Source organism: Vanessa cardui, chromosome 22 (genome assembly GCF_905220365.1).
Source record: "Vanessa cardui chromosome 22, ilVanCard2.1, whole genome shotgun sequence".
NCBI lineage: Eukaryota > Metazoa > Arthropoda > Insecta > Lepidoptera > Nymphalidae > Vanessa > Vanessa cardui.
The window spans coordinates 10,285,354-10,305,878 of record NC_061144.1 but is presented as its reverse complement, the minus strand read 5'-3'; the positions used below and the strand labels follow the sequence as shown (position 1 = coordinate 10,305,878).

General features: G+C 32.3%; 1 protein-coding gene across 6 annotated transcripts in view; it reads left to right on the top strand.

Annotated features, from left to right (window-relative positions):
* LOC124539275 (protein madd-4) overlaps positions 1-20,525 on the top strand; it is a 446,643-nt gene that overhangs the window by 284,672 nt on the left and 141,446 nt on the right. The window lies entirely within an intron of this gene.

Genomic DNA, 20,525 nt, shown 5'->3' with positions numbered 1-20,525 from the left:
TAACAATCCTAGTAGCTAGAGTTGGATGTTAAATTTGCATAAATACCTTCCTAAATAAAATTTGACTTAACACGAAATTGCTCAAACGAAAATTACGTAATAAATTTTCTTACCTAAATCTGTTTCTCCAAATATTACAATTTCATAATCACTGAAATCCGAAGTTACAGTTCAGGTTAAATTGAGTTATTTAGTTTCGTTGCTTTGAAATTTAATGTGCTTTATATTACTGCTAAGAGGAAATGCTGACGAATATATTTTATTTAGTATACAAGCAGCTTTGTAATATCCAACTACGCGTATAGTTTAATCTACTATTAACACATCCTGAACCAATTATTGACTTTAGACGTCATAAAAATTATAAATATAAATTATTATTCATAAATTCGAGCATTTATGCTTTAACAACAGATTTGGGTCAAATAAATTAATGTTCTCATTTGGTTCTAATTTTATAACTTAAAAATGAAATATATTAGAGGCACGTATTTCGTAAACGTTTTTAAATTTAGCATTTCAAATAAATGTAAATAATAATTGGAAAATACATCGAATAAGAAATGTAAAGTTGTTTATATACACACACTGAAACGGTCTATTACTCACACATACGTAACTAAGCAACAAACAACAACACTTCAAACATTAGATTTTTTTAATTTATTTACAAATTCTAATTTGATAAGAATCATACAATTGGAACACTAAAATTTTATAATTTACAATAGAAATTAAAACGTGGGACGTTTAGTTTATTGAACTGTACACTGCTTAACAATATACAGACAGATAACTTGGCTTAACTTAATTTTGCTATAATAAAAGAAAGGTGATAAATATATAATCATATCCATAATGCTTCTCAAACAAAACAAAAACAACACTTTGTTAAAAAAATATATATATTTTTATGTCAACGCTACTCATCAATATTCATAGACGTCAGGTAGATTTATTAGGGCCAATCATATGATAACGTTATCGGGCCGGGGGTAATTTCGTACGATACCCTGGATTACGAAGGTAAATAAAGAGTGATGTATGCAAAAAGCTTTATCACTAACAACCGACCGACCCTGGTTTTGCATGGGCTTAATACAAATGTAATCGAAACTTGAAAATAACTTTTAATGTACTTCTGCTGAAAAATGCGTTTGGAATTTGAATTTACCAACGATGGCTTTACAACTTTTGCTATATATTGTAAACAGTCTCCCGGCTGCATCTGTCTGTATGTTCGCGAAAAACTGCAAAACTACTGAACGGATTTTCATGCGGTTTTCACTAATAATCAGACGGATTCACAAGGAAGGTTTAGGTGTATAATGTATTAAGGTTTTTTGTAAATATGTTGAAATAGCACGACGAAATAATTTTTCAACGTCGAAAAGTACCTACTCTTATTTATGCTATGGGTTGGCGGACGAGTATATGGCCACCTGATGGTAAGAGGTCACTATCGGCCATAGACAAAGGCGCTGTAAGAAACATTAACTATTCCTTTCAGCGCCAATGTGCCACCAACCTTAGTAACTCATGATTCCGCATAGGTTATTAAAGTTGACCAAAAACAAAAGCTTTCATGCTAAGACGATAATCGAAAAAGAATTCCAATTATCTTCTCGTGATGAAATAATTTATAATACGTTAGGCGTCAAACGCATTCGCTTCTATTTTTCTACGACAATACGATATGACCGCATAACACAAGCCGCATATTAAATTTTTCCCGCTCGCTAAGTTTATTGAAAGAGATTTCTTATAGTAATAAGAGTACCTACCAGTTCTAATGCATACGAGCTTCTAATTCCGATTTTGACTTTTTAAATAGATAATGAGACAACATCACATACATTACTCTGATCCCAATGTAAGTAGCTAATGCACTTGTGTTATGGAAAATCAGAAGTAACGACGGTACCACAAACACCCAGACCCAAGACGACATAGAAAACGTAACAAATACTCTACAACAACTCGACAAGTAATCTACATCGACTCGGTTAGGAATCGAACACGGGACCTCGGAGTGGCGTACCCATGAAAACCGGTGTACACACCACTCGACCACAGAGGTCGTATAACGTTTTACTGCAATTGTTTGATTTTTGGAATAATGTTCTTTTGCGCAGCTTACAATAAAGTGTATTGGTAGAATGCGTCACGTGAGTGAGATGCCGTATGCATTCAGGACTTTTCCCCTTTTCTCCCTTTTTTACTCATACGGTTTCATATTATATATTTTTTTTTAATATTTTATGCAAGTAATTCAATATACATAGCGAAAGGAATTCCATTTCAAACGTGTCACGTGACTTTAAATTTCTTATACTGATGCTGGTGGTGATTTATACATTTTATACGTATCTCAAAAATGTAACAAATAGATTTCCAATTCAAAGCGTTTATCTAACGACATCTAAAACTATACTACTACTATTTGACATGTATGTAATACTCTTTAATAAATAAGGCAACGCACTTTTGTAAATTCTAACTGAAAATAATTTAAACTCTAAACTGACATGAATTAAGTATCTGAAAATAATAAAAGGGACGAATAAAGATAATGAAGGTGTAAGGAATGTTAAAGGGCGTCAATTGTCTAGACGTGCTTAATTATAAAATTCTTATGAGTGAAAAATCTTTATTCATCGTGCCATACGTGATTCTAATAGTCGAAGCTATGCCTCGTTCAGTGACTTGAGCGAGTCGCGTTATTTCTTTTATCAAGTTTATTATTTTGTTGTCTTACTGTTATTCTGCTTAAACCTATCTCACTTTGTCAACTGACTGATGCATGATCGTTCACTGTTAATGCAGCTACAAAATATCAAATCAAATCAAAATAAACTTTATTCAAGTAGGCTTTTACAAACATTTTTGAATCGTCATTTTACAATTAAGTAGATTCTACTGAGAAGAACCGGCAAGAAACTCAGTAGTTACTTTTTTCAACATTTATAAAATGCAAAGTCACGTTAGTTAATACAATTATTTAAATTAATATATCCTGCTCGGAAGTCAACAGGTATAAACTTCAAGCTTTTTTATCATCTATAAAATCTTGTATCGAATAATATGCTTTTTCTAACAATGTATTTTCAACCGACTTCAAAAAGGAGGAGGTTATCAATTCGTCTGTATTTTTTTTTTTATGTTTGTTACCTCATAACTTTTTACTGGGTGGACCGATTTTGATAATTTTTTTGTGTGAAAGGTAGTGCTTCCCGTGGGGTCCCATTTTAATTTTATTTTTTTTCGATGATGGTATCCGTATGAAAACGAGATAAGTCTTAAATTTGCATTATGTATGTGCGCGACAAATAGGTGAATAACTCAAAATTGGTTGGCTCAATTTTGATGATTTTTTTTTTATTATAAAGGATATACTTTAAGGCTAGTTTGGTGAAAGTTTGATAAGGTTCTGAGCATAGAATCCATGACAAATTAAGGGAACGGGAGGGATCGGAACAATTCCGAGGAGCACGTTAGCAATACTCGGTCGAATCTTTTATTTATGGGTTACTTGAATATTTGAATCACCTTCCAGAACGTGGTTATGTTCATGTAATTGTCATAATCGAATATATTAATCAGCTAGCGACCCACCCCGACTTCTCACGGGAGCAATACTGATACTAAATAAACTAAAGAATTTGTTTTTTTACGACATCACATTGCAAACTTCTAAAATTGTCAGTGTTTCTTTACTATATTGTTCATTTATTATATACACAAACCTTCCCCTTGAATTACACTATCTATTAAAAAAAACTGCATCAAAATCCGTTGCGTATTTTTAAAGATATAGGGACAGAGAAAGCGACTTTGTTTCATACTATGTATTGACGGAACTCCTAAACGGCTTACAGTTAGGGTGCGATATGGGGCAGAATTTCTTACTGTCTTTAATCAAATTTTGTGTATATGATGTGATGTCATATGATGTACGACATAGCATACGAATAGCTCTTTTGCAAAGTTTTTTACTGAGGTCGATTACAGCTCATTCGAGGGTGGTACCTCGTAGTTTATGCCGCATGACGTATTAAAGCCGCATTTTCGAAAGTGTATTTTTGCTTTATTCGAAAGTTTCTTTTGAAATTGTCCCCGAAGTAGTTTCTGATTCATTTAAACGGCAAGCTTAATCTATCCATATTAAGAAAAAAATGTTAGTCTACATCAGCTTCACTTAAAATCAAAAAATAAATAAAATTTTAACAAAAAGAAAAACCGACTTCAAACAAAACACTATTTTAAAACAAATAAAAATGCTCTAAAAATTAATAAAAATAATTGCGTATTTAACATATTTTTGAGAGTCCTCCCAGGTAAAATGAAATGAAAAATATTAGACTACTTAAAAGTCGATTTACGAATATATAATGTAGTTATAATTATTGCTATATTTGGAGTCGGTGTCAGCCAACCCTACACTATATCTATCAAAAAACAATACGAGAATACTTTAAGAAATATGTTTCTTACAAATTACCTTTTATACGATATTATACTGGGTCAATCAAGAGGCTCGTATCGCTTCTTTCTTTTGATTGTTGAAGCGTGTGCCCATGACTGACACCGGCTCCAAATATAACAATAACTATAACTACGTTATATAATCGTAAATCGATTTTTAATTAGTCTAATATTTTTCATTTCATTTTACCTGGGAGGACTCTCAAAAATATGTTAAATACGCAATTATTTTTATTAATTTTTAGTGCATTTTTATTTGTTTTAAAATAGTGTTTTGTTTGAAGTCGGTTTTTCTTTTTGTTAAAATTTTATTTATTTACAAACGATTTGATTTTACGAAACGGCAAAGTTAAAAATGTCTGCGGAATTTTAGTATGGAAACGGATACCTTGCCCAAGAAGGATTTATTGACATTGCGGAGTCGGTATTATTGACGTATATAATTATATACATCAATTATCGAGTGAATTTCTATCTGTAGAATGTATTGTAATTGAGTATTGCAATACCACATACTGATACAATTTACAATATCATTAAAACCCCAAAGATCCACAACGGTCATTTTTAATATTATTTTATTAAATAATTACCAACGACAATTATACTATATTAGTAACATCCAAACCCACACAATAATAAAACTTGGTGCATATAATGTTGTCTTAAAGTTGTCTTAAATTTTCGCGATTACACATTGAAATAAAACTAGTTGTAACTACCCGTGACCACGAACGCTGTAAAGTGCTCGAAACGTCGGGATGCCAAAAATAATTAATATACGCGATTCAAATCCGTTATAACTAGTTTTATTTGGTGCATATAAATTTAAAAGAATCGATTGATAATGATTTTTTTTTCCAAATCGGTGGTAGTGTTTAATTAGGCTATTAATAACTAAGTGTAATGCTTCTATGTTGAATAAAGGAATTTGAGTTTGAGTTTAATCTTACTTGGTGGTAGGGCTTTGTGCATGCCCGCCTGGGTAGGTACCACCCACTCATCAGATATTCTAACGCTAAACAACAGTACGCAGTAATGTTGTGTTCCGGTTTGAAGGGTGAGTGAGCCAGTGTAACTACAGGCACAAGGGACATAGCATCTTAGTTCCCAAGCTTGATGGCGCATAGTCGATGTAAGGAATAGTTAATATTTCTTACAGCGTCATTGTCTATGGGTGATGGTGACCACTTACCCTCAGGTGGCCTATATGCTCCTCCGCCAACCTATTCCATAAAAATATAATATACTCTTCAGAGAAATACTAAATTATCGTTTAATGTTTGCATTATTCTATACATAAATACATTGCTTTGATTTACTTTTGAAGTTCTACAAATCAAACGAACAAAGTTATCGTGTATTTGTTATAGTTTTGGCAGCGTTCGCTTGGAAAGCGCCCAGGCCGACAATTTCCTCCGACTATATTGATATAACAAATAGCCTATCGTAGAAATTATACAACGAATAAAACATAAGCCATGTTTTTCCTAAAACTACATGTTATCATAATGTAAGAGTTATATATCAATCGGATTAAAACATTAGTTGTGGTTAGAAAATATAAAAACAAAGCACGACTGTTATTCTGAATGCTATAACAAATAAAAAATTCGACGATATTTTAATGTTCAATAATAATACTTGTAGTAAAATAAGTCGGTTTATTATAATTAATTTATGTTTTATTTATTAATTTTTATGTAAATAAAAGGAAAAAGTCGGTGTAGCAGAACATAAAATTCGTTCACTCATGTGTGTGAGGACATTTTCAAGCATTTGATAGGAACCTGTTAGCGTAGCTTTAGTTATTCGTTTTTACGTATAACTTACCGCAGATCTGAAATATTTCAGAAGACACAGCGTGTTTCGGAGTATATTATTTGTATATACGTACTAAAACATTCCTAGAAAAGCGCTGCATTTTTAATATAAGTTTCATTTATGTAAGTGTAAATAAATCAATTATTAGATTTCACTCATTTGGTTTATTAATACACGCTTATTACATTAAAATCACTCATGAATATGTAACAACAATAATTCTAGCGAATTCGATAATACTTAAATATGACTCATAAATTTGTCATCCAGTAACTTACACAAGTACACCGACGCATGTGAATACAGCACAGCCGTTTGGCACGTTCTCCTGATCACGTATACTCGGTTACCGTGAAATAATTATTCATTACCGAACCACCAAACTCCTCCGATATTCAATTCAAGCCTGCATGCTAATTTGAATAATACTCGCGATTGTTAATCACGATTGTCAAATGTCAAATGTTTATTATTGAATCGATGTGTTTGTGATTTGCAAATTCGTGTGTAAGTACACACACATATGCATAATATACACGCACATAATGATAGGTACACACTAATTAAGATTAGATTTTCTACCAATTTTAAAAATAGAATAATAGTTACTTTACTTGAAGGTAGGGACGTCACTTTTCATATACAGGGTTATTGGTAATTGGAGTAAATTTTGTAGGAATTTTAAAGAGCGACCTTTAGTACGAATTCCTTCATGTTCGACTACGAATTTCCACCAGCGTCCTTTCTGATCATTTTATTTCGATTGATTTGTTCTTCTTTTTAAACATTTTTGGAAAGCTAAGAAAACGGTTACGTTTTGTTCATGTATTTGTTTAGACACAAAGAATAATTGACAGACCACGATCATATAAGTTGAAATAGCATTAAAATACTCGCGATTGTTAATCACGATTGTCAAATGTCAAATGTTTATTATTGAATCGATGTGTTTGTGATTTGCAAATTCGTGTGTAAGTACACACACATATGCATAATATACACGCACATAATGATAGGTACACACTAATTAAGATTAGATTTTCTACCAATTTTAAAAATAGAATAATAGTTACTTTACTTGAAGGTAGGGACGTCACTTTTCATATACAGGGTTATTGGTAATTGGAGTAAATTTTGTAGGAATTTTAAAGAGCGACCTTTAGTACGAATTCCTTCATGTTCGACTACGAATTTCCACCAGCGTCCTTTCTGATCATTTTATTTCGATTGATTTGTTCTTCTTTTTAAACATTTTTGGAAAGCTAAGAAAACGGTTACGTTTTGTTCATGTATTTGTTTAGACACAAAGAATAATTGACAGACCACGATCATATAAGTTGAAATAGCATTAAAATAATATATGTACATACAACGGCGAACTATTAACAGATTACGAAAAAAAAAAAAAAAACAATTTACAAAATATATATTTTAGAAATATGTATCGATAAAACAAGTGTTTTTTACAATGGTGTTGTGAGAAACATTAACCGTTCATTACATCGTCAATACGCCACCAATCTTGGGAACTCAGATATTATATCCCTTGAGCCTGTTACACTGGCTCACTTACCCTTCAGACCGGAACACAACAATACGAGGTACTGTTGTTTTACGGTTGAATATCAGATGAGTGGGTGGTACCCAGACGAGCACTTACCATATTACAAACCGTTTAAATTAAATTTAAAAATCGTCAAGTTATATACAATATTTATTTATGAAAAATAAAAAATGCATTTTAGTAAAAATATCAGTTTTCCAAGTTCTTGTTAAATTTTAAACCATATAATGTTATAACGAAACCATTAAAAGTTCGCGCTTGGAAATCTAGACGAGCTATTGCACTATACTGAAATTTCTAGCTGGTACTTGCAGAAATTATTAAGGAATATTCCTAGATTTATGTCGAGTTTTGGTTAAAACTTACATTATTAAAAAAAATCTTGACACTTATTTAATATAAATAAATAATAAATATGAGACAACATCACACACATTACTCTGATCCCAATATAAGTAGCTAAAGCACGTATGTTATGGAAAACCAGAAGTAACGACGGTACCACAAACATTCAGACCCAAGACAACTGATGACATTGACTCGGCCGGGAATCGAATCCGGGACCTCGGAGTGGTGTACCCATGAAAACCGGTGTACACACCACTCGACCACGGAGGTCGTCAAATATAATAAATATAGATTATATTTATAAATGTAGATGAATATTAATATTGATGGTTAAAAGTAAATTTTATACTAAATTACAGATAAGGTAAACCTTTTAGAAAAGAGCGTACTCATTTCTTAAAGGTCTGCAACGCACCTGCACGCTGATGACAATAGACGGTGCCCATGGTCATCTGCCATCTAGTAGTCACTTTCCATTTTGAATTTCCTGCTGGTTTGCCACCTATTACAAAAAAGTACATTTTCCATAACAACGGCTTTTTATAGACTACAATTTTCCATTTTAACACTACGCAAAATAATCTCAATCTAAGAAAAAATAGTTTGCCAATAACCAATCAGTATTTGTGGTCTAGTTCCGCAGTTAATGTCCACACTTCTAATTAAAAAAGATAATACATGACTACACTTTATGCCGAGTTAGCTAGTAAAATAAAAAGTTAAGTCTAAAAAAATCTGAATATATTCTTTAAAATAAAAAAAACGAATTACCTAGCCACTCGGAATTTTTAATGTAACTTTACAAATTATTGAGTTTGTTATTCACAGTTTGCGCTATACTATACATAGATATAATTAAAATATAATCTGTAAAATATGCATTTTATTTATATAATATAAATATTGATAATTCGGATGATATTAGAAAGAATGATACATGTTTTTTGAAAATTAATTAATCTTACTATAATATATATTCCAATAATATATATTAGTCATAATAATACGTGATAAGTTTTTAGTTTATTATGATTTTGCAGTTACTTCTTTGCCCGGGATCTATCATTCTGATAATAGGGTCAATTTAATATGCAAAAGGCTATGTGTCATATTATTATTATATAAAGTCTGTCGTGTAACACTAGACGCACCGTACAGGAGAATCCATTTATCTATATAAGTAAAAAAACCAACAATAACATATGAAAAATTACAATTCCATATACATACTAACATACTAATTGTACTTTATGTTATAGGTTATAACCACAAAAACATCAAAATTATAACTTTACGAACAGTATCTATCATTCAATGTGATTTAAAATGATCTAATAAAAAATATAAACATATATAAAAGATATGATAACAATTAAGTTTATATTAAATTTAATCATTATTTTTACGTCTAACGATAACAATATTTCGGTATAAAGGGCACAATACAATTTACTACATAACACGTGAAACGATTATTTTTTATAAAATATTTTGTAATAATAATTATCCTGCAGGATATTTTCGCATAGCATGGCTTAGCAGGTTAAGTGAAAGCATTAATATACCGTACATTTATAATTATTTTGCAGCAAAATGCAATGTCGGTATTTCGCAGAGTACATGTTTACTGTAAGAATTTCGCCAGCACGAGTTAATGTTGGTTTGTTTAAATTTTATTTTAAGCCAGTGTTAAGAGAATAACTTAATTCCGTAAAGGATTTTCAACTTTATTTTCATGAAAGCGTAGTTATGTTTACAATGAAAAATTACTGGGCGTAGTATTTTCTCGTTGATGATTTTCATTAGGTACCCTTTCATACAGTTTACACGCAGTACAGCTAACATCCCACATGTTCGTTGTACTAAAATAAATAAAATTTTAACAAAAAGAAAAACCGACTTCAAACAAAACACTATTTTAAAACAAATGAATATGCACGAAAAAGTAATAAAAATAATTGCGTATTCAACATATTTTTTAGAGTCTTCCTAAGTTAAATGAAATGAAAAATATTAGACTACTTAAAAGTCGATTAACGATTATATCATGTAGTTATAGTTATTGATATATTTGGAGCCGGTGTCAGCCACGGTGCCCTTGCCCCAACAATCAAAAGAAAGAAGCGATACGAGCCCCTTGATTGATCCAGTATATTATTGTGTAAAAGGTAATTTGTAAAAAACATATTTGTTAAAGTATTCTCGTATTGTTTTTTGATAGATATACTATAGGGTTTTATTGGCTGACACCGACTCCAAATATAACAATAATTATAACTACATGATATAATCGTTAATCGACTTTTAAGTAGTCTAATATTTTTCATTTCATTTAACTTAGGAAGACTCTAAAAAATATGTTGAATATGCAATTATTTTTATTACTTTTTCGTGCATATTCATTTGTTTTAAAATAGTGTTTTGTTTGAAGTCGGTTTTTCTTTTTGTTAAAATTTTTATTTATTTTTTGATTTTAAGTGAAGCTGATTTTGACTAACTAATTTTTTTTTAATATGGATAGATTAAGCGTTCCGTTTATATGAGTCAGAAACTACTTCGAGGACAATGTCAAAGGAAACTTGCGAATAAAGCAAAAATAGACTTTCGAAAATGCGGATTTAATACGTCACGCGGCGTAAACTACAAGGATCCCTCGAAAGAGCTGTAATCGAACTCAGCAAAAAAAAACTTTGAAAAAGACCAACTATATTTCGTACATCATATGGCGTCACATCACATACACAAAATTTGATTAAAGATAGTAAGAAATTCTGCCCCATATCGCACCCTAACTGCGAGCCGTATAGGAGTTCCATCACTACATAGTATAAAACAAAGTCGCTTTCTCTGTCCCTATATCTTTAAATCTACGCAACGGATTTTGATGCGGTTTTTTTTAAAAGATAGTGTGATTCAAGGGGAAGATTTGTGTATATAATACATGAACAATATAGTAAAGAAACACTGATAATTTTAGAAGTTTGCGATGTGATGTCGTATATAAACAAATTCTGTAGTATATTTAGTATCAGTATTGCACCCGTGCGAAGCCGGGTTGGGTAGCTAGTTGATTATAATATTCGACTATGATAATTACATAAACATAACCACATTACGGAAGGTGACTCAAATATCCAAATAACCTATAAATAAAAGATTCGACCGAGTATCGCTAACGTGCTCCTCAGAATTGTTCCGTTCCCTTCCGTTCCGTTACTTTGTCATGGATCCTGTGCTCAGAACCTTACCAAACTTTCATCAAATTACCCTTGAAGTATATATTTTATAATAAAAAAAGAATTACCAAAATTGGTTAACGTGATTTTCAGTTATTCACCTATTTGTCGCGCATATACATAATGCAAATTTAAGACTTATGTCGTTTTCACATGGATACCATCATCGGAAAAAAAAAATAAAAAAAATGGGACCCCACGGGAAGCACTACCTTTCAAACAAAAAAAAAATTATCAAAATCGGTCCACCCAGTGAAAAGTTATGAGGTAACAAACATAAAAAAAAAAAAAAAAAATACAGACGAATTGATAACCTCCTCCTTTTGGAAGTCGGTTGATAAAGAGAATCATATTATATATATTGCATAACATATTGGAATATGAGATAATGTGATGTGTATGAATGTCCGAATGTAACTGACACAATCATATACGTTTTTATAGAAATATTACTCTTATAAATACATTTTAATATTTTTTGTATCTATTTTATTTTGGCATGTAAAAGGCAATGTTAACAAAAAGAACTAGATTTTAATTTTACTTGTATCCTCGCGGCTTCGCCTACGGAATTATTAGTATCCATTAATTACCCGTTGTATTTTTCTTGTACTTCTTCCAATGTTTACAGAATGACAGGAACGCTTAAGCGATTGCTAAACAGCAATATTTAATATTGGTTTGTATCGGTTTTAAAGGTGAGCGAGCCAATATACTACTAACAACTACTTCCAAAGTTAGCGGTGCATTGTTAATATATAATAAATAAATTTCGGATATCGTTACATACTTTACTCTGATCCCAATGTAAGTAGCTTAAGCACTTGTGTTACTGAAAATCAGAAGTAACTACGGTACCACAAACACCCCGACTCAAGACAACATAGAGAATTTATGAACTTTTACTACATCGCCTCAGCTGGGAATCGAACTGCACACACTACTCGATTACGGAGATCGTATAGTGTGTGCAGTAATAGTATTTCTAATACCTCTTGTTTGATATATGCACTTACCATCAGGGTGTCTTTCTTCGCCTTCCTATTACTTAAAAAGAAGTTAAAACGCGAGGACAATTCATACAACAAATCATCCAACATATAAACCTATGAAATTTAATTGACACTTCACTTTATCCGATGAGGGGATATTTAAGCACATTCCTGTTGAACCGTATAACATACCCTTGCATTCATCACTGGATTACAGGCTTCCGTATAATACCTGTAATCAACCACAACCGGTTACATCCGGTTGCGACCGGATCCGGCCGCTAATGAGCAACGTAATTATGAAAACGTCAAATAAACCATACGAGATGATGTTTAACTAGAAGAGCCGTATTCGGTTCAGAGATTAAGGAGGCTTACATGAATTGATGGGTACGCTAATGACGTCAGTTTGTTTAAAGATTTTTAGAATTCTAATAAATTTATTTGGAATTTGTAATAACATTATCTATTGAATATAATGAATTAACAAAATATTTATTAACATTAATTAATAATATAAAATGCTTAAATAATAATAATAATAAATATGAGACAACATCACATACATTACTCTGATCCCAATGTAAGTAGCTAGAGCACTTGTGTTATGGAAAATCAGATGTAACGACCGTACCACTAACACCCAGAACAACATAGAAAACTAATAATAATCTACATTGACTCGGCTGGGAATCGAACCCAGGACCTCAGAGTAGCGTACCCATGAAAACCGGTGTACACACCACTCGACCACGGAGGTAAATATATACATATATAAACTAAAACTAGTTACTGTATAAATCTTGACCGCGTGGAATGGTGGCAAGAATGCTAGCAGCATTTCCCCGTTGAATCGCAATTTCGATCCTCTGGGTTATAAACGAACCAGCCCTCCTGTTACCAGTGGAGGCAATGAGGCGAGGTGTTATACTTTTGATGAAGCGTTTTGCACCACTACTCCAATAAATATATAATAAAATGTATATGTTAATCTAATATTAGGTGAATTTTTTTTTTAATTTGTTGTGAGCAACATGGTGAGTGCACTCCCAATTCTTGTTAACTGTTGACGAGGCACCTGACACAGCATTGGAAAATACACAGATTATTACATTCATTATATTTTTGTTAAGGATTTTTTTTTTTTTCAACAAAGTCAAGGTATCCGATTCTCAATTTTCTAAATTCATGTATTATGTTTTTTTTTTTACAAATCATTTCCGAATCTCGATTAATGAGCGACTGTTTGTTACTAATAACATTATGTAAATTACATTGAATATTTAATTCTATAAAACAAATCCTATTAATAAAATTTTATTTTAATATATTATTTATTCGTTTGATATTAATTTTATTTCTACTACCGAACATATCATCACTATTCTTGGAAAAGATATATACAAGTTACATAACGATTTTTTTTGGTTTTTAAGGCATTTTTGAGGAAAAAAATATTGAAATAATATCGTTTTCCGCTTCCCATTTTTAAATTTTGATCGAAAATGATTGTTTAAATATTCACAAATATCCAGTCTTTATTCGTTTTTATAAATCAGAAGAAAGAAATATATTTTTATTGATATTTTTTTTCTAAATAAATTTTTGAAGTTGCATTTTTGACAAATTTTGAAAAAAACAAAAAAACGTGATAACTCAAAAATGGTTCAATTTTGTATCATGCATATAGGGGTTAAAATTATTGCAAATAGTCACCCTTATCACCTCCTAATGGATGTACGTCGAATTACCAATAACCCTGTATATATACTGATTAATATATATCACGAGTTGAAAGCTACGTTATTCTTAAGTGCTATAAGGCGCACCTGTGCCGTATATATTATTTCATGTGAAGCCGGGGCGGATAGCTTGTAAATAATAAGCATATGTTTATCATTGTTTTTTTTTTCTTTGAAGATTAAACCTCTCTTTCTTAATATGAAAAATATATTCTACTAATCCTTACCTTAGTAGATAATAATAATGTTTATTTCTCTTGAAAAAGTATACCTTACATGATTAAAAAAAATATATCCTACCATATTGTACCCTCAGAGTAATAAAACCTTCGTCAGTTTCCAAATTAATTCCTGTATCAAGTCTTGAACTCTTAGTACCTTTTGAATTTATACATCAAATCATTGCGACGTAGTATGTCATTCTCGATCGGTAAAGCAGATTATCGCTCATACTGAGCACGCGAAAATAGATCTTAAGGTGACGAACCTTTTCTTACCCTGAATGTATTTATTTGGGTCTAGAATTTGTGAAGCAAAAGGTTTTTTTTTTATATAAAATATTCATATCAGCATCGAAATGAAAACCGGCGAGGCGTTGTCGTATCCAGTTACTAAAATTCCATATCATAATGAGAATGTATGGAAATGTTATTAATTTAAAATTGAGTTTTACGCGTAAACATTGTTTCGTTAACGACTTACCTTTGTAACAATAAAATTTGATTATTTGTATATTCAACAAGCAACCCGCCCCGGCTTCGCACGGGTGCAATACTGAATTTATTTTATTTATGACATCACATTAGAAACTTCTAAAATTATTAGTATTTCTTTGCTTCCCTCCTCTCGAATCACTCTATCTATTAAAAAAACGCATCAAAATTCCCTGCGCAGTTTTAAGGATTTAAGCATAAATAGCGATATAGGAACAGAGCGACTTTGTTTTATACTATGTAGTGATTACGACTAGGCATAAAAATTGATACTTTGACGACCTCCATGGTCGAGTGGTGTGTACACCGGTTTTCATGGGTACGCCACTCTGAGGTCCCGGGTTCGATTCCCGGCCGAGTCGATGTAGATTACCATTAGTTTTCTATGTTGTCTTGGGTCTGGGTATTTGTGGTACCGTCGTTACTTCTGATTTCCATAACACAAGTGCTTCAGCTACTTACATTGGGATCAGAGTAATGTATGTGATGTTGTCTCATATTTATTTATTTATTTATTTATACTGTATATCCTGTTAATATTCTAATATTTAATTAATCTGGGAGAACAAATTTAGAACTCGCTGTTGAAAACGTATTTATAATTAATGTTCCTGTGTCATTTATTATTCAGTAGTGTTTTTATCTTCAATTTAAAAATATTCCTTGTCATATTCCTAGTTATTTCCTACTTGTACTAGACATACTTCACAAAATCTACCTAGAGCCCATAAGCTATAGATAGTCTGACGTGCAACCATCCACTCATCAGTTATTCTACCGCCAAACAACAGTACTCAGTATTGTAGTGTTCCGGTTTGAAGGGTGAGTGAGCCAGTGTAACTACAGGCACAAGGGACATAATATCTTAGTTCCCAAGGTTGGTGGCGCATTGAAGATTTAAGGAATAGTTAATATTTCTTACAGCTTCATTGTCTATGGGTAATGGCGACCACTTACCATCAGGTGGCCCATATCCTCGTCCGTCGCTTATACCAAAAAAAAAATTACGCCTAGGTATATTTATTTTGTATAATTGCAATGCGAATGTTCTTTGTGAATGTAGTTAAGACTAACAGACGCAACGTTTTAACAAGAACACAACAACAGCCTATAAATTCCCACTGCTGGGCTAAAGGCCTCCTCTCCCTTTGAGGAGAAGGTTTGGAGCATATTCCACCACGCTGTTCCTAAATTGGTACACATGTGGCAGAATTTCTATGAAATTTGTCACATGCAGGTTTCCTCACGATGTTTTCCTTCAACGCTGAGCACAAAATGAATTATAAAGACAAATTAAGCGCATGAATCAGCGGTGCTTGCCTGGTTTTGAACCCGCAATCATCGGTTAAGATGCACGCGTTCTTACCACAGGGCCATCTCGACTCTCTCGACAACAAGAACACAATATTAGCTAATTGCTTCTTGGCGGTAGAATATGTGCGTTTAGTCCGTGTCTTAATTTATTATTCCATCTCTAAAAACGTGCAGTGAGTAACATATTCTCACTCGTATTACATTTGACGTTTCTGAATGATTGCCAGACAAAATGAATTGCCATCAATTAAATTGCAATCCAAAAATTTAAACAATTGCATTGAAAGTCAACGGCGTCCATTTCTGTGTCTTAAGAACTAACGCGCACTGGTAACTTTTGTCTCGGTGACTGTTTCGTCACTCTTGTCGAGTCCGTGAATATGTACAGATGCAGACACAAATGTCACGTCGTAATGCGCGCACCTCCATACATATTCATGGACTCGACAAGAGTGACGAAACAGTCACCGTGACAAAAGTTACCAGTGCGCGCTAGTTCTTACTTTATAGCCAGATACATATCGAAAACTCTTCTTGTAATTTCTTATGATTTAATCTAATGTTTCCTCTGCATTGAATGTACATATCCTTATAATCACTTTCCTTTTAGATATAATTTAAATATGAAAACTTCTCTTACATGACACACTAGCTGTTGCCCGCGCTTTTGTAACATTAGCTTTCAATACGGTGTTATGACATTTGATTCTGTATCATAATTTATATCACATTATTATTGCATATTATGAACAAAACAGTGGCTATTGAATTGACTTTATTATGTACAATTATTATTCTAATTAATTGATCTATAATTTGTAAAACTGTAATTAATGTTTGTTATATGGCATAGCATTTGATACTGGCATGTAACATTATTTCTTATTTTAAAAATGATTGAGATTTCATTAGTAAACAATTGGACGATAGCTTGGCATTGTAACAAAAGATAGAGAGGTTGGAGCATCATTGTAGAACAATAGTATTATTTTGATCATCCCAAACTACTGAAATTACATTATATTTACAAATTAACTTTAAATATTACACTGATGATTGGTATACCTCTTTGTTTCCAAAAAAGTCGTTTATGTAGTAGTGATATGATCTCTCTCGGGCTCAAGACTATTCATGTATCAAATTTCATTTCAATCGGTCCAGTAGTTGTTAGACAGACAGACCGAGTTACTTACGTATTTATAATATTAGTATGGATTTTATATACCTAGTCATCTCAGCATACTAAACTGAATGTAGTTCCATTCATTATGTCATCGTAGCCTTACGTTAAAAACGTAACCTATTTTAGCAGTCCTATTCTGGTTAAAGTTAAAATCGTGACTGTTGTTCTATCAAAATCGGCTGAAGTTAGCTTTCAGTGATACACTATTCCGATGCTTGTATCTTTGAAATGTTATAATTATAGTAATCAATATCGCATATAATTTTCACATCCCGCGGTGAGTTTCGAATTTAGAATAGAATTCTCAAAATTACATCTTGACAGGTAATTTTCGTATAATTGACAGTATCAGAATTCCAAATAACTCACAAATGAAAACATACATGTCGTTAATACACGAACGAGAACATTTACAACGTCAATATACAAAACTGTATAAGAATTTGTCGCTCCATTGATGTTAAAATATAATAATGACACTCATTTTATTTATAAATTGCGTTCAATTGAATGGAAAATTTGTGTCGCTGCCGTGTTACCAGCAACTTATCATTTTCCAGTTGAATTTTATCGATGGCGAAATAATTAATCAATGTTTTTATTGATATTATTAATGTAGACAATTAAATCGTGGCGATGATATAAGAATAATTAATTCTTTATACTGGCAATACCGCCTTAAATAGATAGCTAACACAGAAACAAAATTGGAACGTAATTTGAACCGGGTTAGCTAAAATTATGCTCTACCAGAGGATGTTATGTGCTACTAAGTGTAACTAACTTGGATGGCTTGATATGAGACTCTTTTTTCGCCAAGAACTAGAACCAAAGAATTGTTTTCGCCTTTTCGATTCTTTAACTTGTTTCATAATCCATTTTCTTCTCACTATATCAATTACTAGTGACCCAGGTTTCGCACGGGTGCAATGCTAAATATACTAAAATAATGTGTTTATTTAGGACATCACTTTAAAACCTCTAAAATGATCACTGTTTCTCTACTGCATTGTGCATGTACCATACATACAAAACCTTCCTCTTGTCTTCTTAAAAAAAAGCGCATCAAATTCCGTTGGGTAATTTTAAAGATACATAGGGACGGACAGCGGAAAGCGACTTTGCTTTAAACTATGAAATGAAGACACTGACCCGTGGGCCTGACTCTACAACACATACATTTTTTTAATACTTTCGGGTTAGGAATGACTCCACTCCACCTTTTAGTAAGTGGAAAAATGAGCTACACTAGTCGCCTTCGCCATGCCAGCCGGCAAGAAGCCTTTTGACGCCTCATTTCTTCAAATGAGGTGTAAAGAGGTTATAACCACCAACAAGAGGACACGTGTGCTGGTAGAGAGTTCCATTTTTTGGTAATGCGACGAAGAAAAGAGTTTCAGATTTCTGCACTTGAGAAGTAGTATATTAAAAATAGCAATTCCTAGTAAAGTTCTAAGTTAAGTTCCAAATATGAATTATTTCTTCTATCTCTCTTCTTTGGAATTTCTAATCTGTGAAATAAAATCGTCTGTATTGTAAAATCAATAAATGATGGATTCGAGTGTTATGAAAATAGAACTGGCATTATTGAAAATTAATTGATTTGAAGTGGCTGGTCGGATGTAATTATGTATTGTTTCTAACAATCATTGGAAAACTATATTCTATTCAAGCATCGCAAAGAATTGAGAACATAAAAATGTGAATATCAAAAATGAATGAAATAATTTATGACGCGTTGAACTCGCCATATGTATTTATGAGAGTGACATGGAATTCCCGAGATGTCGTAACTCATGTACAATTTCTTATTAAATTTTGTTGTCAGATTAATGCGTTTTTATTAAAATGATATGAGCTTGTACGTTACTTTTTTATGACACAGCTTGACAGACGAGCAAATAACACAGCTGGTAAGGGATCACCATAGACAATGGTGCTGTGAGAAATATATCATTCCTATATCATGCCTTACATCACCAATGCGTGACCAACCTTGGGAATTAAGACGTTATTCTTGAGCCTATAATTACCCTTCAAAGCGGAACACAATCATCAATAATACTGGTGTGTGAGCACAGTTGGTCGTAGAATATCTGATGAGTGAGAAGTATTCACCCAGACGGATTTGCACAAAGCCTTACCATCTTAGCTATTTTATTGTAACCAATGACAAACTGTTACCGAGACACAAAGCACAAACGTTACGAGCAAACGGCCAGATACCATCTAATTAGCCGAGAAAGGCCATTGGTTAGAACGCATACATCTTAACCGACGATTACGCATATGAAATAAAGATAACTGAATTTTCATGTACATTTTTGTGTTTCTAATTCACGTTGTGCTCGCTGATGAAGGATAAAACCGTGTAAAATTTTACAGAGTAACCCTAGGATTCCATACGGTTTTATGACATTTGATTCTATATCATAATTTATATCACATATTATGAATATAGCAGGAGCTATTGAATTTACTTTATTACATACAATTATTATTGTAATTAATTGATCAATAAGCATAGCATTTAATACTGACATGTTACACTGTTTCTTCTTTTAAATATGATTCAGCTGTCATTAAAAACAATTAGACGATAGCGTGGCAATCTAACAAAACACAGAGATTGGAGTATCATTGTAAAACGATAATATTATTTTGGCCATTCCGAACTACGCGATTAAGCCTACATGTGTCTTATTTCAACGAAATTCTGCCACCTATGTAACCACCAATCCGCAGGAAATTTTATCCCGAGTGTATTTTGTTAAAATACATTAAATTAAGTAAAGAAATTTGTGCGGGAGATTCAAGACAAAAACTTAACGTCATGAAGAATTTTCATCGATTGCTTTGTTAACAGTCACCATAATATTCGCTGCTGTTTATGAGTAAAGTAGTAAAGTGAAATGGGTTTAAACTTTTCGCTGATTAGTTTCAAACATAAATTTCATTTTACTACTTCTCTACCTATTTTCGTATAAAAACTTTAAAGTAAATTAACAGTTTGTGTATGTCCCACTGATGGTTGAAGTCCTCCTCTCCTCATGAGGGAAGGTTCAGAGCATACCCTACCTGTTCCAATATGGGTTCAGTATTCACCTGTGACAGACTGACATTG